Genomic DNA, 25812 nt, shown 5'->3' with positions numbered 1-25812 from the left:
AGAACTGTAACCATCAGAGAAGAATGCTGTAATTCCCCTTAGTCAAGTTTTTGGTGGCCAATTGTTCATGATTAATTTTCCCATGTTCTTCTTTTGTTGTACTTGTGTTTTGGTCTGTGACCGCAAATAAAGTATTATTATTACCTTGTGAGGAGTTGAAATTTTTAACAGATGATTTATAGCTGACTAAGAGGCAGATCCAATTCTGACAAGGTATTCCCTAATGTATCTGAGTGCCATATCTGGTAGACTTTAAGGTAATAACTATCTCTTTGAATTGGATCAGAGGCCTAGTGGTAATAAGACCACAGCATAAAAGATGGAAGTCCATAGTAAAGGCTGAAGAAACAGAATAGTCTAGAAATTATATGTTGTTCTTTATAGAGTTCTTGAAGGACTGTTGTACATCATACACACACACACACACACACACACACATACACACACACACACACACACACTCACATGAATTGTATATTCTTGTGACTAGCAAATGTTACTTGTAAGCATTTGTTCATAAGAAAAAGTGGGATCCCTCCTGCTCAGAAGCCTGTAATAAAATTTCATCCCTGTTTTTCTTTGATCAGCTTTGGGAACATAAGCGTATAAGAGCTGCCTTGGATGAAAGCCAGTGTTTATCTAGTCAGCATTCTATTCCCACAGTGGCCCACCAGATATCTGCCAAAGCAAGACAAGAGCACAGTGACCCACATGTTCCTGTGCTTTAATAATAGCTTTTTAGAGGCCTGCTAAAAATGACAACAACAGTATATTGTTTCTGATACCTGATCAGTTTTATTTTTTTGCATGGAGCTAACAAGAGCCATAGAATGAATAATGGCTTTGAAGGGTAGAGATTTCACCCAGAAAAAAAAGGTGCAGGGAAAAAGACTAATTCCAGCAATCTAAGAACTGCGTCCCTGACCTGATTTGCAGCTGTCCAGGCTGTTTTTTTGAATATGTATAAAATCACTGGCAGCCATGATTATAGATCTCCACAGAACATGCATTTTGAAATTTCCTACTTACTTTCTAAATTTTCTAAATTCTTTGCTGTTGACAATGGTTAAGGTATCTTTCCAATGATTGTATGTTACTCTGAAATTTGGGCAGCAATTATATTAATAGTGCAGTTATTGACAGCTAACATTTATGATGGTAAAACTACTGTACTTCTGAATTTGTCAGATACAGTTTCCCTGCCTTATTTATAGGTTCTATAAATAAGGTTCTAATAGTTTGCTATTGCTATGAATACTAAATGTATTTTTAAATTTTATTTATTCAGAAAATTCTTATTATTCAAACTAAGTCTGGATGGATGGTATGCTGACAAATCTTAGTATAAACTTTTTTAGTATAATTTTTTTCATGATAACTAGAACTTTGAACTGGGCTTGTAAACCTGGCAATGAGTGCAGTGATAATAAAATATGTGTTATTCTGTAGTGGTGAGTCTATTGATCAGCAATCTGGCAGCTGTATTCTGTACCAGCTGCAGTTTCTAAATCACTTGTAAGGGAGACCCATGCAGAACATGTTACAGTAGACCAGCCATGTGATTTTATTGTCACCAAGGCCTCCTTGTACAGATAGATTAGCAGGCTTATGTTCTGATTTAGTAATTGTAATGTGTTTCCATTCTTGCTATTAATATAAATATGTAGTATAATGTATGTAAAATAAATACTATATATAATTAAATGTTTCTGTATGTTTAAGAGGAAGAGTCATAAGCCAAAGGATCACCATTTTAGATGTCGGCTTAATTAAGAATTTTTACACAAATCCCCATCCCTTAGCTGTAGTATTTCTGGCCCTCATCTGTAATATGGAGAGAATGTTTCTTTACCCATCGGCTGCCTAAATGACAGAGATTATATAATGAGCTTCTGTCTCAGTGTGGCACTGTATTATTTGATGTATACATTCTTCAGTATTTAATTGAATTAGGATTTTTTTCCGTAAAAAATAGAAGTGTGACAGACTAAATCATAAGATAAACTATCAAGTGACAAAACATGAACAGTGAGAGCATGATAATATACCCATTAATCAAAGAAACTATAGGTGCTTCAGAGGAAAAGTTGAAAAACAATACATATGTCTAACCACAATGACTTTTTTCTCCCTATTTTCTTTCCTAGTAAAAGTGCATAATTTAAGACTATGGATCTGTTTTAATGTGTTTTTAGGAAATTTCATATCTATCACCTGGTGCTTGGTAATTATTAAACAGTTTTGAAACACTACCCCTATTATATTAAACTATAATATCTGTATGACCATGTACCACAAGCAAAGACTTTGATCTTTCCCTCCCCTCTCTCTCCTCCTCTCCCCCGTTCTCTCTCTGCCTGTATTTGTGTGTGTGTGTGAGACAGAGAGAGAGAGAGAGGGAGGGAGGGAGAGAGAGAGAGAGAGAGAGAGAGCGCACAACGATTGAACTATACTGATCAGAGGAGAAACAGAGCCAAAAAAACTTGATCTGAGCTCTGGAGGCAGTTATGCCAAGTACCTGACTGTTTCACAGGCAGCTTTACTGTGTGTTTTAAGTGGAGGGAGGAGGAAAAATCTGTTTCTCTTCTACCCAAGTACAGAAGCAAATCAAAGGTTATTTTCCATGGTCTGCCTCCTTTGTTTTCACACAAAGCCCCACCTTCTACCTTTGTTTTTCATCCTGGCTCTGTGCAGTTCTGCTTATACAAAACAATGGCTATGCATGAAAACAGCTACTTGCTACAAGTTTGCCTTGTTATCAAGATTAACTGTTACACCAGCGAACAAAACAGGGTGTGTAAAGGGTGTGTAAGCAGGCCTGCTGGCCTTTGTGGTTCCGGATTCCAGATGGCACTGTGTATGTGTGCCAAAAATACATGTTTGAACGTTGTCCTGGCTGGGTTACTTCCACCCATTCACACTGTTTGGAAATTGCTTTGATGCATAGTTCCCCCCTCTCAAGATAATAAAATGCAGTGGCAGCTGGCTAATGGCTGGGAAAGTGCAGACCCAGCACTGAACTCTCCCATTAGACTATTCAGCACCAAGGCAATTTCAAAGGAGGAGGCAGAGGGGGAAAAAAACTGGTTGCCACATAATGTTTGGACAAAGGTCTTATAGGTGGGGTTTTCTTTCTGGGCTGGCTGGAGGTGAAGGGAAGAAGCAACATGAAAATGGAGTCATCCTGTTTGCTGCCTAGGCAAGCAGTAAAATGAGATACTTTATGAAAATGGACAGACTTCAAATGGTTAGTTTGCTGTAAAAGTGAAGGTCTTTTTATTGTGTTTCAGGGGACATTAGCCAGAAAGCAGATATTTTGAACTACCACCACATAGACATAATCTGCCACAGTAAGAACAATTTCATGCCCAAGTATCTATTACTAAAAGCTATTTTAATCTCTTTAAAGAGTAAAATTATTTTACATAAAAATATATGAGGGATGAATGAAAGGTAATGCCTCCAATATTGTAAGTCACCAATAGATGGCAGTACTGATGTGCAGGAAACTCTGATGTGTTCTTTAACATTTGATCTTTCATTTCAATTGGTGGGAATTTGCCATGAAAAAGAGTATGTTGCTGTTGGTTGTGAAATAGAATCCTGCAGTGACTCTTTGTCAATATGCCTTAAATAACATGTCAAGATTCAATTTATAACTGTGGCAGTCCCTTCAATTGAAATACATCTTTAAATGTAGGTTATTTATGGTGATATCTATGTTGAAATTACTGTATGTAACTAAGCCAAAAAATACAAAGAAAAGAGCTGATTTATATGATCAAGAATAAGTGGATGACCTGTGACAGCAAACAATGAATTGCAAACAAGAAAGACTGATGAACAGAATAATGACAATTGGAAGATCACTCAAACAGAACTTGTTGTCAAGCCTAGCATTTCACAGGAACGAGTGGTTCATATTACTGATACTTTTCAATATTTGAATATTCGTGCAAGATGGGCTCCTTGTATGCTAATAGCAGTAGTAAAAGCTTCAAGAGTTGAAATTTGTCAGTGTTGGCCTGCTATAATAATGAAAACAAGCAATTTCTTCATAGTATAGCTGACAAAACATGAAGTCATTATTATATGCAGAAATGAGGCATCAGTTTGTGGACTATTATCACAAAACTTCCATATGAAAATTAAGAAAAATAAGATCCCAGATTTTGACAAAAAAATTCATGGGTCCTGTTTTTGGGGATATAGATAGGGGATTTCCTTGAATCTGATATTTTCAGGACCTAGCTGAAGAGTCAAATAGGTGGCGTTCTTTAATAGTAGCTTTAAGAAGTTTGTTCATTGTTGGTAAAAGTATGTAGTGAATGATGGTGTTTATATGGAGAAGTAAATACAGGTAGTGAAAGAACTCATTTCTAGTATTATTTTCCTATTTTATTTATTAAAATACCTATTTAAATTTAAAATTATGGAGGTGACACATTTTCATTCAACCCTTGGGTAAAAGAAATCTTGACAAATCTTCATTTGTATGTAATGACTTGCCTAGTTTCCCTAGGCAACAAGACATTGCAAGGAGATAAGTTGGTGGAGAGAGTTGTTCCTTTTCTGTACTCAATTGGCTCTCTCAGAAGTCCCTCTTCTATGCCCAGGATTTCCTGCTTATATCTATCCACAGCCCAATGTGTCTTGATAATACTTCTTTATGTTACATTTTTCATGATTCCTTGTCATATTCCAGTCCATGAATAAAGCAGGCCTAAGTTACCCTTATGTGGAGTTAAAATAGTATTTTATCTCTTAACATCATCCATAGGTAGTATTAAGGTGTTTAAAATCCATTGGTCTTTAACACCCATTTCCTTATCGTTCTGTAGGTTCTTTAATATAATAATAGGCTCAAGTAAGTATATAAAAAAGGGGACAAACTCCTGGTAGTCTGTTTGGCTGAAAAAAAATCTGGTGAATCTGTGTATAATTAAGTACATTGTATTACAATTACAAATGAAGTGTAATAGTTCATATTTTCAGTAGCATTCTTATGTTTGATTTATTTATTAAGCGTCAAAAATGCTTGAGCCTACTTCTCCCTAGTTTTACAAATGATTGATAAGGATATAGGGTTGCTGGATGAGATCATTCAATGGCTTTGGATGCACTTTCATAAATATGGCAATGAGTAGCCATTGTAGGCTGTTGGGCAGATACTACTGACATCCTGTCCTGGTGTTTGAAGGCTGTAAAGATTAACAGACAGGATGAACCCAAGTAAGACTGATTATTGTTTATGCATTGAGGTTTTCTGTCAATGCCAGTGTTGTCTCTGGGTAAGTAGGCACTGGATGGGTAGGCACTACTCATGAAAAAGGAGAGCTTCAATTTGCGAATCCTTATAGGTTCACCGTTCCTGCTGGTGGAGGCCATAGCTAGAGAAACTGCCCAATTATAGCTATTGTGTCAACTGTGTCCCCAAGTGGTCCAGCTTCTGGTTTATATATGGCATTTATCTCTGTACCACAGGACTGTCTTTTCCAACCAGAATTGTCATGATCATATAGGAAATGCTGTTCATCTCAAAGCAGCAGATATGGGGAACTGATATTAGATTGCTCTGATTCTTGATGGAGATGCTGTCACTCTGGAATAGTCTCTCCTTTGGGATCAGATCTGTCATCTTTCTGCTTCTCTTTAGCATATTATTACAATCATAATTATCATATCTTGATTTTTCTTGATTTCATAGATTTCCGTCAGGTAAAAATCAGGACCACACATGAAGTTGTAATTAAACAGATTCGTTATTTATGCCTATGCACCAGAACCTACTCAAGTAATGGTTAGCACTATTTCAATGTTAGATAAAATTTTAGGAAGTTTAAGAAGGATTGAATTTAACCCATTTGTGGCTATGGAGAAACTCTAGGCTGATTCCTCTTTTGATTCCGACCCAGGTTCGGCCACTCCTTTTCCTACAATTGCCTCATTATTATTTCCATTATCTTTATTTTTACTATTATCTATGCTGTAATGCAACTGAGGATGTTGTAATTGTTATGGTGTTTTATACTTTGTAAGCCGCTGAGCATCATTTAACTCTGTCAATTCAACCAATTTAGTTTTTTATATTGAATCCATCTGCCACATAAAAGTTGTAAACTTATGACCCTCTTCTTCTTTGTTAAGATGAAAATGATTAAAAATAATAATTTTTGTAACAAATAATTTATTAATTTGTAAATAATATAAATTAATATTGCTATATTATTATTTGTAATTGGATACCTAAATACTATATCCTACCACATAGTGCAAACAATAGAAGAAGAAACAATGATACAATAGTGTGAATCTAGATTTTCTAGACATACACCTATTAATAGCGCTAGGCAATAGCTCTTTGATTTAGTTTTTGTTCTAGTGGCATAAGAGCTAGAGGAATTTAAGCTCTGGGGATTCTTTAAAACTCTTTCACATTAAATGTCCTGCACACAAAAGAAGCTGAAATATAACCTTTTCTAAAATGCATTGAATTTATGTAATTTTCTCCGCTATAATTTCCAGGCCATCTACTTTCAACTAGATGAGAAGCAGATGAAAAGTCCTTGCACTTGTTTAATAGCTTGCACTTTGTCACAAGAGTGAGCATTTAACTATAATTTTGTAGACTTTTGTTCTGTCAAAGCTTCTGTTTACCAGAGCCAGGGAATGCATTAAGCTAACTTTGGTAAGGTTTGTGCAGCTCTCTCCTTCCAGACTTCTGAATGGACATTCCCCCTCCCTTTGCTTTTATAGACATGAGAAGTTTTACAAGAGAAAAACAAATACATTCATACTGTAGATTATTTCACACACACACACACACACACACACACACACACACACACACACACACACAAAAGGAGCTGCATTTTAGCCTAAGTAAGGGCAAAAAAAACCCATTCCTTAGGTACATAAAATGAATTCCTGGTCAGAGTTTGTATAAATTAACTTTTTCAGAATTGGTGCTCTCAAGGTTCAAAATGTTGACTGGAACTCCTGTAATTCTTCTGTTGGGTGTTAGTAGGAATTGCATGCATCCAATAGCTTGAACAATGTCAAGATAGGGAAGACTGGTCTGAAATATTTCACCATAGGCCTTTATATTAGTGTAGGAGTAAGCCTGCATCAAAGAGAAATTTAATTAATTAATTAAAATGGATTTGGTAGTCTGAGCTAAAACATCTTTGCTCCAGTAGCAGATGGTTATTCAACGTGGGACCCAGAAGTGGTATTCAGCAGGTTCTGACCAGTTCTGGAGAACCGGTCGCGAAAATTTTGAGTAGGTCGGAGAACCGGCAAATCCCACCCCTGACTGGAGATTTTACAGTATCCTTCCCCTGCCACGCCCACCAAGCCACACCCATAGAACCGGTAGTAAAAAAAATTTGAATCCCATCACTGGTGGGACCACAACCCTAACCCATTGTATTTCAGATGCATTTTGCAGATAGAGTGATGTGAATGTTTGCAGTCAGCATGTTGAGGTAGATGTTTAGTCTCCTAAAACCTCCTGACATTTAGCCGTCACTTAAGTATATCTTGCCATTTTGAGGCAGTGAGATCACTATTATCTTAGATTGAGCTTTAATTGTGGGTCTAAACTCTTCCTGCATCATCACCATGACATCTGTTCTTTGATTATCAGTTCACTGTGATAATCGGTTCACTCAATTTCTGGATGGGACAGGATCTCAGAAATGAAAGATTATTGCTTTACGCCTACTGAATATATTGCTACACTTACCCCACTCTTCGATACAATGTCACAATGCTTCCCAATTTGGCTCCGTGGGGAAATAAATCATAGGGTATTTGTTGTATTTTTGAACTTTTTAAAAATACATATACAGTATGTATATGCATTAAATAGACGGAAAGCATGACTTCAACAGGAAACATCCTTCACAAAAGAACTGCAGCTGGCAAAGCCAAAATTCAGCTAGCCATGGTTGTTGTTGTTGTTGTTGTGTGTGTGTGTGTGTGTGTGTGTGTGTGTGTGTGTGTGTGACTCAAATTTGTACTTGTTACACAGGGCTACCTTGCTACTGTCTCCTTGCTTTGGATGACTCACCTCTTTGGATGACAATTACCTCACTTTCTTACCGTCACAAGCTATTATTCAGAGGCAATTTTCACTGATAATACTATACTGATAGGAAACCCATTATAATATACCATTCCAAGGGATTTTTAAAAAACTAAACACGTCAGAGAAGGATACTTATCCTTTAAATAATATATTTGTAAGCTTAAGGTTTGAGCACCACCCTCTAGAGTCGGACATGACTGAAAGGAAAAACCTTTTACCTTTACCTTTATTTTTAGGATGTTTCCAATATAATTATTATTGATTTCTTGGGATAATAGTATAATGGATATATAATAGTAGTCCAGGTTTGTGGTACAGACTTTTGCATACTGTATTTTACTTACTGCACAGTGATCCCCATTTCTGAACTATTGCACTGGAGAAGCCTTGCTGAAAAGTGTGGTGAAACACACAAAATTGGGATCTTTACTTCTATATCTATCTCTTTAAGCCAGGAGACCCTCAATGAAAAATATGTACAATTATTAGAAGAAATTTCTAACTTTTATGAGGGAAAATAAATGATAGATATCAGCTCATTGATTTTTCAGTTCTTCTAAAGATTTTTTTTCCCTTCCACTCTTCTGATGTGCATATAGAGATGAGAAGCAAGAGTAGTTGTTGTCTACTGCTGGTGCATGAAAATTGTTATTATGAATTTTATATCCCTGTTTTATAGTGGTAACTTGGATGGTCTTATTATGTGAGTGGTCAACACTCCTGCTAGGAATTGATGGTCATGGAATAAGGTTGGTTGCAGTTAATCTATTAAATAACTCATTTTACTCATATAATAAGCTATCAAGAGCCATGGTGGCTCAGTGGTTAGAATGCAGGACTGCATGACTAACTCACTGCTCACTCCAGGAGTTCAATTCTCATGGGCTCAAGGTTGACTCAGCCTTCCATCCTTCAGAGGTCAGTAAAATGAGGACCCAATATGCTGATTCTCTAAACTGCTTAGAGAGGTCTATAAAGCACTGTGAAGCAGTATATAAGTCTAAGTGTTATTGCTATTGTTTGGTAAGATGCAAAACTCAATATGCTTTAATATACAAATCAAAGAGAAATGTGTATTTCAAGAATTCTGATGATTTTTTTATCCATAAGAAACCTGTGGTACAGGAGATTTTAAGCTGGGTCAGAAATTTGTGTGCATATCTGTATAGACCCACACCCCAGTATTTTTGTGCTATATTGGTAATGATGGGAGTCAGCATATGAAAGGTATCAGATTAGGAAAAGTTGACAGATATGTGTATATGTATACTGTACACATTGCTGAGTGACTATTACATCCTGGACAATAGCACTAGAAGCAGCTCTTGGGACAAAGGAACCTTTGTAACAAGCTTTCTGTCACATTTGATTGGCTGCTGGAAAGTGCAATGTCACTTGAAACTTTGTCAGAAAAACTTAAAGGTAACTTGGGAAATAGATAGTGAAATCTCCTTGAGGTTGAAAATACAAGATGAATAGTTGAGGTAAATGGAAGGGGGTAACTGTAAGTGGAGTAAATGGAAAAGAGACTGACTGAATGGATGAATGAACACAAATAAAAAGATATCTCTATGATATCAAAATTGAATAACATTTAAGTTACCTTTAGAAGAGAATATATGTTGTTCAGGGTTGAATTGTGGGGTCCTTGGTGCTCTCTGAGCTTGGCTGTTTTCTTGAAGGCATTTCATTACCAAACTAGGTAATAACATCAGACTACCAAAGACACCATAGATTTATGTTCACAACTGATAAAGGACATTTTTAAAATTTCTCTCTAAGAGAATGACTGGCTGTGGCTTTCAGAGACAAATAATAGAAATATTGGGCCTGGTTAATTATAATCTATACCTGGACATCTGAGTTTTATAATTGAAACAATTATAGAACATGTTTCTTAGAAAAAATAGTTATATTTTCTTTTCTGAATTTTTGTTGTTTCACCAAAACACTTCGTTTTCCACACACCATCATCAGCTTGAGCAAAAGTGCATTGACTGTGGCTGAGAAAGCATACAAGGGAATGTTATGTGGGTGGGCCCTCTCAAGCCACATATGCAAGGAATATGCATCGAGGCATCTTAATAGGGATTCATTGTGAGATATAAATATGCTGTATACAGTATGGAATTCTATATCCTACCTTGGATAGTCTTCAAGAAGTCCACTCATGAAACATAGCATTTAGAGGTTTTTCTAACCCCTTTAACCTTCTTTGAGAAATAGTTATAGTACTGCTATTTTGGAATAACTAGTTTTTAGCAATAAAACTGTATGTGAAAGGAAAAATGTATTACAGGACTGAAGGTTGCTTTAATACCATTCAGAAAAAAATGTAAACAAACATGTGACAATTATGCTGGGATATAAATTATTAGATCCTATGATTTCTATTTTATGCATGTTTTTGATACAATTAACCTACATAGGGAATAGCATTTATTCTCTTGGATGGAACTTATTGTAAAGTCGATAACCCCAAATGTGGGAAATGGTCATAAGTGCTGACATATTTTAAGACTGTGGTCTTTTCAATTTGATGTATTGGTCTGTGTGATTATTAAATCTACATTCAAATTATAATGATTTTTGTGCATCTGACTGTATTGTTTAGAGCAGGGCTGTCAAACTCTTGGCCTGCAGGTTGGATGCGTCATGTGCTGGCCACGCCCTTGCCCGGTTTAGCAAAAGGGAAAACGTTCCGATACATCATGTGACGCCACTATGACGACGTGACTTTTACACTCCTGGTTTAGAGAGCTACTTTGTGTAGTGGTTAAGGTGCCAAACTAAAAATCAGAAGTCTATAAATTCTTGTTCTGTCTTTGGCTTGAAGCCAGCTTGGTGATTTTTGGATTGGTAATTCTCTGTCAGTGCTGCAAAGTCCTAGTCGGATTTTCAGAATCCAGGATTTTGTACACGATGAAGAAGGCAGCCAAAATAAGAGGAAGCGGATAAAAAAATAATAATAAAAATTATGTACAAACTGATTATTTTTTTATTCCTTCCCACAAAATGACTTTGCTAGTTTCCCTTCAAGTATTGTTAGGTCTTCAGTTATTTTGGTCATAAAAAGTCATTTCCTCTTTAGCAATCAAATTAGCTCTCCTAAAGGCATGTTCCTTTGCAGACCTCAGACAACTACCTCGCCCTCCTTCCCTCTTTATAATTCCCCTTTAAAGATATCTTTTATCCTTTAAAAGAGAGTGTTTATTGTCATAACTATATTATATTTTCTTTATATTCATTTATTCAGTTATTGTAGTCTGGCATTATCCAGATGTGGTGGGTTTAAATTTCCACTTAGTTGCTAACATTGCTAACATTTCTGGAAGGGTCTGTATTGTAGAAATCTGTGGTCTTCATATTGGAAATTAATTTGTAAGAATAACCTATTTATAGGAGTATCTTTTTGACACCTACCTACTTTAACATGTATTTTCTACCCTTAAGATGTGATGAATGATTCTATTTTAATTAAAAACTAATTCTATCTCAGGTTTTTTTTCACCTTTATAATGTGCATTTCTTTTGAAACCTGCCTCTAAAAGGTTGCTGGCTGGATAATAGATTTGCCACATAAAATGCTCTTAAAACATTTTTTTTAAAAATGTTGCAGCTTCTGTGAAGAGGGGTTTTGAGAAAAGGCACTTGAAAGACTAATAGTGTGAAATTACATATGACAATGGCTAGGGTCCCCCCCCCCCCAATTCTCTAAATGAACACCTCTATCTGAAATACAAGAGTTCATCTTATAAAAATAGAGCAACTGGTAGCTATCTCCCATATGGATTGTGTTTTATTCCTAGAATTGTTTTAAAAATGTGAACATTGGGTGTTCACAAGATCATATTTGACTGTGATTCCAATTACAAAGTGGTGCCATCTCCAAAATTGCCATGAGCTGTAATGAAACCATTGCTGTTTTAACACATAACATGTATCATTTTAAATACAGCTTTATTAAAGGATTATTCAGCCTGGTTATGCTTAGCCATCCTGTTTTCTTTTTTTAAAATAAAGTTTTATTGAGTTTTAACAAAACAAATAAAACATCTTATTTGAGTACAGCATGGTTCCGGGTTATCACATTTCCATACAGACACAATTTCATATGCATATTCATCTTATGTATTCAACTTCATATTCCCACTATGATTGCCAATTGAAGTGCAACACCTTTATATCTTATTGTTATTATCATATGAAATCTCATTAAACATTGAATTTGTGCATTCTAAAATTATAACATTCAAATTTCTAATATCTATTTTATATCATGTAGATCTCATCATTCAGACTCTGCTTGGTACTTCCCCTTGAAAATGTAAACAAAAAAATCTAAAAACATAGCAAAAACTATATATATATATATATATATATATATATATATATATATATATATATATATATGTGTGTGTGTGTGTGTGTGTGTGTGTGTGTGTGTGTGTGTGTGTGTGTGTGTGTGTGTGTATGTATGTATGTATGTATATATATATATATATATATATATATATATATATATATATATATATTTTCTTAAGTTTTCGCGGGTACTTACATGTATGGCCTTCAGCTTTGTTCGGGTATTTTCCCACGTCATAGTAGTGGTGCTTTTAAAGTTGTAGCAACGTTTCAGCAGAATCTCATCTGCCATCATCAGGCTTCTGTATTGTGTCCGTCTGTGAGTCAGACTTTTACAGTGGTTTCAGATTTAAATTTGGGGCAGCCTATTGCTGTGCCAGAATGGTTTTTCTTCATCCTGATTGGTTGGGAGTCTTGGTCTGTGTTTATTGGTCTCGGAGTTTGCTGTGTTCTGCTTGATTGGTGTCTCTAATATCTTCTGTCTGTTTTTGGCTCTTTTTGTATCTTGATTGGCTGGCAGCATTGTGTTGCTTTATTGGAGGCCTTTAGTGCAGCTTGGCTTCGGGTAAATGGATGGCTATCATTAGTTAGGAAGCTGGGTTTCATCTGGGTGCCTGGTTGGGATGTGTTTGAGCTGGAAGTATCAGGGGGATCTGTTTGTGCCCAGGTGTTTGCCTGGCTTGTGGTGTGGAGATTTTTTTGTTTGTGAGTGCAGGCTTCCAAATGATTGACAGCCTGGTGGAATCATCTCTTCTATTCATGCTTTCTGGTCTTTTTTCAATCTCTATGGCTTCTCTGATAATTCTGTGGCTGGGGTTTTCTATAGTGGCTAGGGTTTTGGTGCCATTGAAGTCGATGCTATGACCTGTGGCTTCCATGTGTTGGACTAGTGAGGAAGTGTGTTCCAGCTTTTTGACTGCATTTTTGTGTTCATCCAGGCGGGTGCTTATTTTTCTATTGGTCTGTCCAATGTATGTGGCCGGGCATGATGCACAGGGGACTTCGTATATGCCTTGGTTTTCCAGGTCAATTTTGTCTTTGGGGTTTCTGAGGATGGCAGCTATTTTTCTGTCTGTTTTGAAGGCAGTCTTGATGTGGTGTCTGTATAGTATCTTACTAATTTTGTCTGTAGTGCCTCTTATGTAGGGCAGGACAGCTGTTCCATGGGTCTGTTCATCTTCTGGGTCTCTATTATGTCTCAGTCTGTTTTTGTGGATCAAGTTGGTGATTTTGCTTTTGTGGAAGCCGTTGGCTGTCAATATTTTAGTCAGGGTGCATAGTTCAGTCTTAATGTCTGCCAGGCGTTTGGTTCTGGTAATTAGTGTTTTAGCCACGGAGTTTATCTGTGCTGGGTGGTGGTGGGATTGGGCGTTGAGGTAGCGGTTGGTGTGTGTTTTCTTCTGGTATATGGTGTGTCCTAGTGTGCCATCTGTTTTTTGTAGATTAGTACATCTAGGAATGGTAGTTGTTTGTTTGTTTCTGTTTCCATGGTGAACTTGATTTTGGGGTGTGCGCTGTTTAGGTGTGTTAGGAAATTGTTTAGGTTTTCTTGTCCATGGGGCCAAATCACGAATGTGTCATCGATGTATCTTAACCATAGTTTGGGTTTGAGGATGGCATTGGCCAGGGCTCTGGATTAATTCTTCCATGAACAGGTTTGCAATGACAGGTGACAGTGGTGATCCCATGGGAGCTCCTTCTATTTGTTTGTATCTTTGTCCTTTGTATATGAAATATGTGTTGGTTAAGCAGTGTTCTGTTAGTTCCATGAGGTGTTTAGCTGGTTGGTATTTATTTTTGATGATTTCAAGGGTCTCTTTTATCGGGACTTGAGTGAATAGTGAAACCACGTCAAAACTTACAAGCAGATCTTCTTGCTCCACGTGTAGATCTTTGATCATTTCCAAGAAGTGGTATGAGTTTTTACATGAGAAGCTGCTGTTTCAGCATGGGGCTGTAGCTCTTTTGCTAGGTGTTTAGCTAGGTTTTGTAGTGGTGCTCCTCTGGAGCTGACTATGGGTCTGAGAGGTATGCCTTCTTTGTGTATTTTTGGGAGGCCGTATAGTTTGGGGCATCTGGAAGATTTCTCTCTGGGTATGATCGTGTGTTGGATCTCTTTGCTTATGTGGCTAGTTATAATTTTCTTCTTGGTTAATTTTTCCAGATATGTGGTTGGGTCTGTGTTTATGGGTTTGTATGTGGAGTCTTGGAGTAGGTCTGTCAATTTTGTTTCATAGTCTTTTCTGTCCATTACTACAGTGGCATTCCCTTTATCTGCTGGGAGGATGATTATGCTGCTGTCTCTTTTCAGGGTTTGTAGCGCTTTAATTTCATTTTGCTGCAAGTTGCTTTTGGGTGGTTTGCTTGTGCATAGGATGCTGGTAACTTGGTGTCTTATTTTATCAGCTTCATCTGTATTTAATTTAGTTAGGCTGGATTCTACTGCACATATGATGGATTCTGTGGGGATTTTTGGGGTGCTATAGCATAGTTGAATCCTTTGGTTAGGACTTCTGTTTCTGTTTTGGTGAGTTCCCTGTTGGAAACATTGTACACTAATTGTTTCAGGTGTTGTTGTGAGTTGTTGGGGTTTTCTTGTCATGTTCTAATTTCTTTAATTTTTCAAGAGTTTTTCCTGTTTGTAAGTGCTTACAGATTCTGATCTCCAAGTTGTGAGTTGTTTTATCTTGTCCCAAAGTAGAGGGTGGATTTTGCTGCTCAATTCCAGGTGTAGTGCTAGCAAATCTTTAAAAGCACCACTACTATGACCTGGGAAAATACCCGAACAAAGCTGAATATATATATATATATATATATATATATATATATATATATATATATATATATATATATATATACACACACACACATACATACATACATACACACACACACACACACACACACACGTAAACAAAATAGTTATTCAAAATCATTCTAGTACCGGTATGAACCTTGTAAATCTTTCATGTTTCTTTTCAATATCTATCAATCTTTGAGAACAATTGAAATGTTTCCTTCTCTTCTTTATTATTGCATTAATTATAAATAAACACACCATGACATAACAATACAGTTTTATCTCATAGATTAGTTACTTATTTCATTTCTAACTCATTACAGTATTCTACTGTCACAACACTATCTTTTGTACCTTTGCAGAATCCTCACTTTTAACTTAATTTAACCATTGTCTCTGTGTTTTCTAGCTGAGCAAATACCTTTAATCCTAGTACATTTCCCCTTTTTCTTTATTTTCTCTTTTTGTCCCTCATAAGTTCTTTCCCTTTCTATCTTTCCCCCCTTTTTCTCATCCCTTTTTTTATACCCTTCTCTCTCTAATTTTCTCTTCTGTAGTTTTCTTTTCTGCTTCTCCTTGCTGTTATACTTTTTTTTCAGACTATTTTTGTTTTTGGCTGTTCCCTTTGATCTCAAACACTTTGCATTATTTGATAATTAAAAATGGCTTCTTCTTTGTCCCATCCTTCTTCTTGCTCTTGAAGCTTTTCCTTTTGCTTTTCATAGTTCAGGATCTCCATTTCAAAAAATTCAAACAGGAAGCCGAAGGATCTTCTTCTCCTTTCTGCATCTTCTTTCTGTTTTTTAAGACTCATCTTCAATTCCTTCAGGATTGATGGCATTTTAAACACTTTTGAACAACCACCTGATTGACTTTAAGTAAAAACAGAAAAAGAAAGAAAAAACCAATGCCAAAAACTTTTTTTTTTAAATCACCAAATGATCCCAGACTGTTCCTTCTTGTTTCTTTCCTTTACTTTTCCTTTCCGTGGGTTACTGTATCTTTTAATAAGATTTCAGTTACAATGTATCCTTGGGAGTCTTTTTCAAAGTTTCACTGTTAATCCTCTTTATTTTTCCAGGTGGCACTCCATTTTTCCATTATTCCAAGTCCCACTCTTTTGCCTCCACTCTTCTCCTTTTTAGGGCTTTAAAATGACCAAGAAAAAAATCTTTATTTTCCTTTTGACACTTAGATTTCACCTTAAGGTTGCCTATTCGTGTCAAAATAGATTAATATACATTTCTTTCCATACCATTTGTAATTCTCAATATAAAAAAGGGGGTTTTAACCTCCTTTTCTCTCTCCTTCGCCACTTAAAGATCTTCTTACAGAAGTATCCCTCTAGGTACTTTTAGATTCAGGGTACCTTGCTTAGATGTTCTCTGTTGCTTAGCCCGGTCTGTCCAGCTTTCCTCTTTGTTTTCCTCCTGCACAATCTTATCCAGTCGGGTTCTTCTTTGAGGTGGCCATTTCTGACCACTGCTGCAACCGCCTTCAGGGAAGGGAGTTTAGACCAGCCAAGGAGGAGAGATGCGGCTCCCCTCCACTCGGCTAGCAATCTCCCCCCTCTTCACCACCTCTACGGGGTGGCTTCAGCCCCGAATCCAAAGGATCTGGGCGTTCCAGCGCCGAGCACAGATCGAAACCACACACGATCACGGATTTCGGTCTGTCGCTGAAGAGACCCAAACCGGAAACCATGCTGTTTTCTGTACTAGTTATAAAGCTGACATAATACAAGAATTAAATTTACACCACAATTCTAGACATGCTTATGTTGAACTTAATTCTATCAAGTTTAGTTGGTTCTAAACCTAAATAAAGATGACTGAAACTTATAGGCATGTAGCCTGATCATGCACATATCAGACAAAATATAATTATATATACATACAAAACATTTGCTAGACCAATACTCGAATACAGCTCATCAGTCTGGAACCCACATTATGTATGTGATATTAACACAGTTGAGAAAGTCCAGAAATATTTCACAAGAAGAGTTCTCCACTCCTCTACTCGTTGCAGAATACCTTATGCCACCAGACTTGAAATTCTAGACCTAGAAAACCTTGAATTAGGCCGTCTTCGGTCTGATCTAAGTATGGTATATAAAATCATACATTGCAATGTCCTACCTGTCAATGAATACTTCAGCTTCAACCATAACAACATTAGAGCAAACAATAGATACAAACTCAAGGTTAATCGCACCAAACTTGATTGCAGGAAATACGACTTCAGCAACAGAGTGGTCAATGTCTGGAATACTGTACCTGACTCTGTGGTTTCTTCCCCAAACCCCAAAAACTTTAACCTTAGACTGTCTACTATTGACCTCACCCCTTTCCTAAGAGGTCTGTAGGGGGCATGCATAAGCACACCAATGTGCCTACCGTCCCTGTCCTATTGTTTCTTTTATTTTCTTTTATTTTTCTTATATGTATCCATGTATTCATAATTATGTTTTGAGTTATACCTATTATCTTGTAAGCAATTGACAAAAATAAATAAATAAATAAAAATGCACATATTTACTTCTGACATTGTTCAGTTTACTATGTGTATTTCAAAGTTGAATTTCCAATAAAGTAGAAGCTCTTCCTAATTGCCTCCCTCAGAAATTGCTTGGAATTCCAGGAGTTGGTCTGCATATTTAGTGTACACAGATTAGGAAAGATATTTCAAATATGCTCCCTCCAACATGAATAGGCATGATTGATGTCAGATGTATAACAATGTTAAGGGGGGAATAGGCCTTTTAAATTTGCATAGATTTTTCATAAATTTCTGGCCATTTTATAAGTAGAACGCTGATTGGTATCTAGATAAGTAGTGGTAAGTAGCCAATCTGGCTGATCTCAAAAAAGCTAAATAGGGTCAGATTTTGTTAGTACTTGTATGGGAGTTCACTTGAAAATTTTGGAGTTCTGAACCATCCTGGGAACTTTAAAACAGTCCAGGAAATTAAGTACTAAACTACTTTTGCTTTGTCTGCAAGGTTACAATATCGACATATCTAGATATGCCTCAGTAATTGATTATTATATGTATTGCTAAGAGCAATGACTTTTGTTGATAAGTGAAGAAGAATTCTCAGTCATTTATTCAGAGAAGCAGAATCATTTCATTGATTGATTTTCCCAGAATCAGCCAGTATCTAATATGACACTACTTATTTTATTTAGTTAATTAATGTTTGCTAATTGTTTTCCAAACTAGTGTAGATTATGAGGAGAAAACATAGCAAGACAAGAAGGATCAGATTTGGACGGAGTAGGAAGAATGTGAGTAAATGTCATTGTACTTGGACTCTTTCAAGATGAGGGGAAACTAACCCAATTAAAAATGATACAGTGCATTTGAAAGATTTGGCATGATGCATACCATATAACAAATGGTAAAGACCAAAAAGCTGGATTAACTGCTATTCTGTTTTTCATTTGGGCATGCCAAGAAATAAAAGGCAGGCCTGCTACTAAAATACTGAAATTTTCTTACTGAGAAATTATAAATACGAATAAAAGAAAATTTTGTTTCAAACTTCTCTGTTGAGACACGTGAAACAATAACAGAATTTAAGTTATTTCAGTATCTATGAAAGCAAATATTACATTGTATTTCTTTACCATGAGAGACTCATAACAAGTATTACATTTAAATTATCCTATATTTTGTCTGAGTTAGTTGAATAATCGGGAGATTTCCAGGGCTATTGATTTAATTACACACAGCCTTTTTTCATTCCTAAAGAAATGGGCAGTTCTCAGACTGACTGGTTTGAAAAAAATGGAAGGGTAGAAGAATAACCAACCTATATTTCTTTATCTCCAGAGTACAATATAACTGGTTGTATAAAATTACTTGTTCTTCACAGTTATCTTGTTGCTAAGCTTGATTTGTAGTCAAAGTAAGTTGAAGTATAAGCTTTATTGTTGGGATTCAGTTAATATTCATTGCTGTTATGTTATATGGACCCAAGAGAAGGTAAGAAATGTTGTTACCAGCTGGAACTGGAGTAAAAAACCTACATTGAGTTTCCCCATGGAAAATGTGAAAAACTCATTTCATGTCAAACTAATTGCACTGGCAGGTGCTGTGAGCAACTGTGTTATGGTTACAACACTGCTGTGTTGTCCTACTTACCACAATTGTTGATCTAGCTATAAGAATAAGTTCTGCTTTTATAATCCCATCCAATGACCTAAATGAACTTTATAAACAAGGGGGAAAGCAATAGCTAGAGATTATTTATTTGTGCAGAGGCTTCATCTATGTAATAGTCTATCATGTTTTAGTTGTTTGCTCTGAAGAAATACTAGATTAAGTATTGGATATTTCAGGATTTTAATTAATCAGATTAATTGTATTTAGTTAACTTAGATTGAAAGAATTCATATGAGTTTAGTTTACTTTATTGTCATTGCACCTCGTACAATGAAATTAAATACCATCTTCAGTGTACATTATGATTGAAAATAACACACATCCTTCACATTCTATACACTGAATTGAAAACCCCTGATATTACATTAATATTGCACTATACAGTAGAATTCAATAGAGGGTTGAATATCAAGGTTATTAATATCAATATCAAGGGTTCATTAGTGTAGAGGAGTGATATTGTATGATACATTGTCTTATCACGGTACAATTTATGATAATGTTTTTAAGACAGTCCCTTCCAAAATATCTTGGCCATGACAAGACAGATGGCCCTCAAGTAACCAGGCAATATTACCCAATAGTTTACTATTAGGTTTATAGTCTAAAAGCCAAGACACACAAGAGGCTAAAAGAAGAAGAAAGAAGAGATTTCCATTATATAAGTGTGCAAAAATATCCCAGTTTAGTCCTTCCTGAGGAAGGAAAAAAATTGGTTTGTACTTTTTTAGTTGATGGAATGAGCCAAACTTTCCATGGCTGTTGAATAGCATATTGGTCTTTCTGCCCTTTGACCCTGCAGATAAAGACAAGTGGTCTCTTTAGCAGGAAAAACCAGAAGAAACTTCTGTAACTGTATCTTCTCTGGTCGTGGTTAGTCTCCCCCTGCATGATGTTTCTCTTATTATTAGCCTTGGTTCCTTGGCCAATAGATGAAGTCATTGAGTTGAACTTCTTTTTTTAGATACTGAGGTACAACTGCCCATTAACTGAATGCAAGGAAAAGTCAGGATATTTTGCAGCACAATAATGGATGTACTAATTTTTCTGACTGCCTCAGATATGGATGTGTCTATAGATGTAACTTTATAAATGTTGAAATTTCCTATCTTGCTGATATATACATTTTCCATTGTGGCCAATGTAACCACAACATGATTTAAAGTAAAAGCAATGTATGTAACAAAACAGTGTAAAAAAAACATTGTCCTCACAGGTACGCCATTTTCTCATATTGATCAGTATCTTTTCATTGACATAAAAAAATCCATGACCTATGTGGCTATCTACTGAAAACTGCCTTTAGTTTTCAGTTAGCTTGAAAGACTCAGGACAATGGTTTCTTGGTGGTAGCATTGGCATTTTATCTATAGAGCTGGTTTTCCAAATATACTCCAAAGGCTCACATGCTCTATTTAGAATGTAGAGATCAAATTAAGACCTTTTAAACCTGTTTAGAATATAAACTGTTTTCTTTTATCAGTTTTGGTAGTTTGATTATAATTAGATTTACATTGGTCATTTATTGATCTTTTTGCACAATTAATATAATCCGATAGATCAGAGTAGCTATTGTGTAATGACTTCCAACATTGTTCTTAGATCTATAAATATTCAGCATTAGAGGGAACATCAAACATGATTTTTCCCCCCATTGCTAAAATGGGAAAGACTTGATCGTTGGTTCTAGTTCCCATTTGAAATAAATGAGACTTAAGAGTTGTTCACTTTGGTAGGATTAGGCCCATAATCTCTGTTTAAGAGGATATGGACATAAGAAATACAATCTTTTTTTTTTTTTTTGCTTCAGCTTGCTGCTTTGAGTTCTAAGAGGAAAGACAGATATAAAACTAATATCTTAACATCATTAAAAAAAAACTTATTTAATTCAATGTAGGTGCTCAAAACTCTTCTAAAAAGTCCTGCTGTGCTTCCTCATCCACCAGCTGCAAGTTAAAGCAAACAGGAATGGAGAACAGGCAGCAGCAGTATAAGAAGTTTCTGGCAGCAGATCATCACTATAGTGACAGGGGAAGGCAATGGTAAGCCAGTCTTATATTTTTACCAAGAAAACCACATAGTTAGAGAATATAAAACGACAGATGATTCTTGGACAAAATGTATTTATCACTAGGAGTTGAAAATGATTTGTTGACACATCAATCTATCAATTCCAAACTGACTTTATTGATTGTGTTGATCCAATACAACAAACAATAAAAATGAGATGGGATCTAATCCTTCTATATAAAATATAGGCACATCCAATAAGTCGCTGTGTATCTGGGAGAACAATCAGGTCTTCAAGGAGTTATGGAGCACCAATAGTGTGCAATCCACAAAGATTTTTTTTAATTATCTACTTTTTGCAAAAACAATTCTTACACTGCAAAAACATATGGACTACACAACTCGATCAGGGCAAAGCAATAGACGCAATCTACATAGACTTCTGTAAAGCCTTTGATTCAGTGGTACACGACAAACTACTCCTAAAACTAAAATCTTATGGTAGCTCTGGACAACTGCATAACTGGATAGAAGGATTTCTGTCAAACAGACAACAAATGGTCAAAATTGGGAGCATCCTATCAAATTCTGTACCTGTCAACAGTGGTGTCCCCCAAGGCAGTGTTCTAGGACCAACTCTTTTCATACTCTACATAAATGACCTCTGTGATCATATCAAGAGCAACTGCATTCTCTTCGCTGATGATGTAAAGCTATTCAACACCACAGACAATACTGTTACCCTTCAAAAAGGCCTTGACTATGTATCAGAATGGTCAAACAAATGGCAACTTCAAATCTCAACAAATAAATGCTCTGTCCTACATATTGGCAAAAAAAATCAGAAAATAAAATACAAGCTGAATAGTCAAGACCTTGTTGATGATCCAAACTCTGTCAAGGATCTTGGAGTACGCATCTCAAATGACCTAAGTGCTAGAGCCCACTGTAACTACATAGCCAAAAAGGCGTTAAGAGTTGTTAACCTAATCTTACATAGCTTTTCCTCTGGTAATGTTACACTACTAACTAGAGCATACAAAACATTTGCTAGACCAATACTCGAATACAGCTCATCAGTCTGGAACCCACATTGTGTATCTGATATTAACACAGCTGAGAAATATTTCACAAGAAGAGTTCTCTACTCCTCTACTCGTTGCAGAATACCTTATTTATTTATTTTATTTATTTATTTGATTTGCCAATTGTTTACAAGATAATAAGTATAAGTGTATACATAGTTGTGAATACATGAAATGGGTACATATAAGAAAAATAAAAGAAGAATAAGAGAAACAATAGGACAGGGACGGTAGGCACGTTGGTGCGCTTATGCACGCCCCCTACAGACCTCTTAGGAAAGGGGTGAGGTCAATAGTAGACAGTCTAAGGTTAAACTTATGCCACCAGACTTGAAATTCTAGACCTAGAAAACCTAGAACTATGCCGCCTTTGGTCCAATCTAAGTATAGTATATAAAATCATACATTGCAATGTCCTACCTGTCAATGAATACTTCAGCTTCAACCATAACAACACTAGAGCAAAAAATAGATACAAACTCAAGGTTAATCGCACCAAACTTGATTGTAGGAAATACTTTACCTGACTCTGTGGTTTTTTTCCCCAAACCCCAAAAACTTTAACCTTAGACTGTCTACTATTGACCTCACCCCTTTTCTAAGAGGTCTGTAGGGGGCATACATAAGCGCACCAACATGCCTACTGTCCCTATCCTATCGTTTCTTGTATTTTTCTTATATGTATCCATGTATTCATAACTATGTTTTTACTTATACCTATTATCCTGTAAGCAATTGACAAATAAAAATAAATAAGTAAATTGTACAGCACTCTAAAAAAAGCTTTCATGAACCACAAAATTAATATTTTCAGATGACTCTATTATTATTTGTACATGGAAATTGACAGATGGACAGGGAAAATGGACTTTATATGCTATTCCTACTGTTAAAAGAGACTTCAGGATAAGAAAAAGAAATTATTAAGTGGAATGAAGATTTGATACTACTTGCAATTTATGAATATGCTTATAGTCATATATTATTTATGGACTATTACAAAGAAATATAACCACCATTTACTGAAAGCATTATGTAAATCTGCCTATCTTTGTATGGAAACCCATACACGTATAATTTTGTTGATACGCTGCTTTCTTTTTATTTTTCTCATTTTTCCCTTTTTCTTTTTTTTAATTACTGATTTATTCCTTTTTTGTTCTGTTTTATTAAATATCTGTCCCTCTTCCTCTCCCTCTCCCTCCCCCTCTCTTTCTTTATGATGACATGGTGTTATCCAAGTAAATGGTATAGAATCAGAATTCATGTGCCAGAATTCATATTTCCGAGGTATATAAAACATATTAAAAATTCATATTTCTGAGGTCTATAAAATATGTCTTTCTGATGAATATAAAAGTTGCATCTGGCCCTCATATTGTTCATCCATGGAAGGATAATGGTGGAATGAAAGAACAATCCTTAAATTGATCCTTAAGTTGAAAAACTTGGTTTTGCTGGCTTGGAAGAGTTGTATTTTTTTCAATTGTACTGACATCATCTTACTGCTTTTTAGTAGCTACAAGGGCACTGGTTAGTTCCCCTATCCCTCATCCCCAAACACCAAATTTTCTCAGCTGCCAGAACCGCCAGTATAACAGTACTAAAATTTAATCTTGATTTATTTTGCTTTTTTTCAGGAAAAGGCAGAGGTTTTCTCGTCTATGTAAGACTTTATCCAAATCATTTGTTTGTTTTTAAGTAAATATAACAGACCAAAAAAATTCAGCTTTGTTGGTGTTAGAACTCTATTATTGAAGCAATAGGGTTTTTTTTTTAGGGGAGCATAAACCTCAGGCAGAAAAAGATTCCCTAGAGCAGGGATCCCCAACCTTTTCGACGCCGCGGCCCGGTTCCGACATCAGCTGGGCGCCACGGCCCGGTACCGGCGTCAACTGGGCGCCGCCATCTTTTTATGACGAAACAGCGCTTCGGTGGCGTCACGAAGCGCTGTTTCATCATAAAAGATAAGCGGCTCGCTTCTGGTGAGCTTTTTCGGGTAGAAATGGCTTTCTACCGGAAAAGCTCACCGAGCGCTGGCGCCCCATCTTTTTATGGAAACAGCGCTTCCGGTGAGCTTTCTACCGGAAAAGCTCACCAGAAGCGCTTTTACCAAAAGATGGCGGCGCCCAGCAACCAGCGGCCCGGTAAGGGTTGTTCCGCGGCCCGGTCCGGTCCGCGGACCGGCGATTGGGACCCCTGCCCTAGAGTACATATATAATGATGTAGTTCACCATCAGTGAAACAAGTGAACACATTTATGGCCACATGTTGGGCTTAAAAAAAGCTCTTATTTGCTGACCAACACCATTAGAAAGTATCTGCACTACTCTTTTTGTGTTAACATTGATGGTATTTTTTTAAAAAGCCTTTTCACATCAGTATACAATGTCTACAGCTCTCAGCCCACCGGCTTTCTTTTCTGTTTCACGTACATCTGTTAAGACATTTGGTTTAGCTTAAGCTGGAGATTTGTAGTTTCTGTGGAAATCTGCTGGCAACAAAAGTTCTCTTGTTGTTCCATGGCAGAATACCAAGAGATGCTTAACCATATGTATTAAGTGAAAAGAAAGAACTTAAAAAGTTTTATCCTGTTATGTTGGTTGCAAAGCAGGATTTTGCCCAGAGCAGTTATTTCCTCCTTACTTTTAACATAAACAATTTAGAATTGCATCTGTTTTTGGTTACATTTTGGAAATTGCAAATAGTTATTGACTAGCCTGGTATAGTTTTGACTGAATAAGCAATTAGCTATATACTTTGATAGTCTCATCCAATGGACACGTTAAAGTGAATTTGTGTTCAGACTAGAAGATGTTGACTGATCAAACTAAGATATTATAATTTTCTTGCATGTGGCATAGTTTGTTGTGTGAACTCAACCTATTTGAAACCTATTCTACAACTACAGTTAATAGAACTGTGGGCTGTATTATTTCAATAAATATGAATAATTCTGTATGCTAAATTTATCTATTTCAGCCAAGGATACCAACAGGATTGCCTCAACGAGACACAGTAAGACAGGATACAGAAAAAGGACCAGGACAGCCACTTTATCATCAGGTACAAGCAGTCTGCTTCTTGTGTTTACCTAAGGCTGCCAGATCAGGGAAGCAAACATCCACGTACACCAAAATCTTTACTGGAACCTGGAGATTGTCCAGACATTAGCAACTCAAGTTTAGTAATTCAGTTATTCCATTTTTCTATTTACCATCATGAGGGCATACATTCAATATTGTCAGTCCCCTAACTGGCATTATTGTCTTTCACAGTACATACAATAG

General features: G+C 36.2%; 1 long non-coding RNA gene across 1 annotated transcript in view; it reads left to right on the top strand.

The window, feature by feature from the left end:
* The first annotated feature begins 3143 nt into the window (after window positions 1–3143).
* Window positions 3144–25812, top strand: part of LOC148130196 (uncharacterized) — a 40722-nt gene continuing 18053 nt past the window's right edge. The window contains exons 1-2 of the long non-coding RNA XR_015750221.1: window positions 3144–3247; window positions 21325–21469. This is a non-coding gene — a long non-coding RNA (uncharacterized LOC148130196). The remainder of the gene's footprint in view (window positions 3248–21324; window positions 21470–25812) is intronic.

Source organism: Notechis scutatus, chromosome 6 (assembly GCF_049901735.1).
Source record: "Notechis scutatus isolate UNSWTSFEM ecotype Mainland chromosome 6, rNotScu1.2, whole genome shotgun sequence".
In the NCBI taxonomy this organism is placed as follows: domain Eukaryota; kingdom Metazoa; phylum Chordata; class Lepidosauria; order Squamata; family Elapidae; genus Notechis; species Notechis scutatus.
Note: the sequence above shows the minus strand (reverse complement) of the source record. Positions and strands in the feature narration are given on the sequence as shown.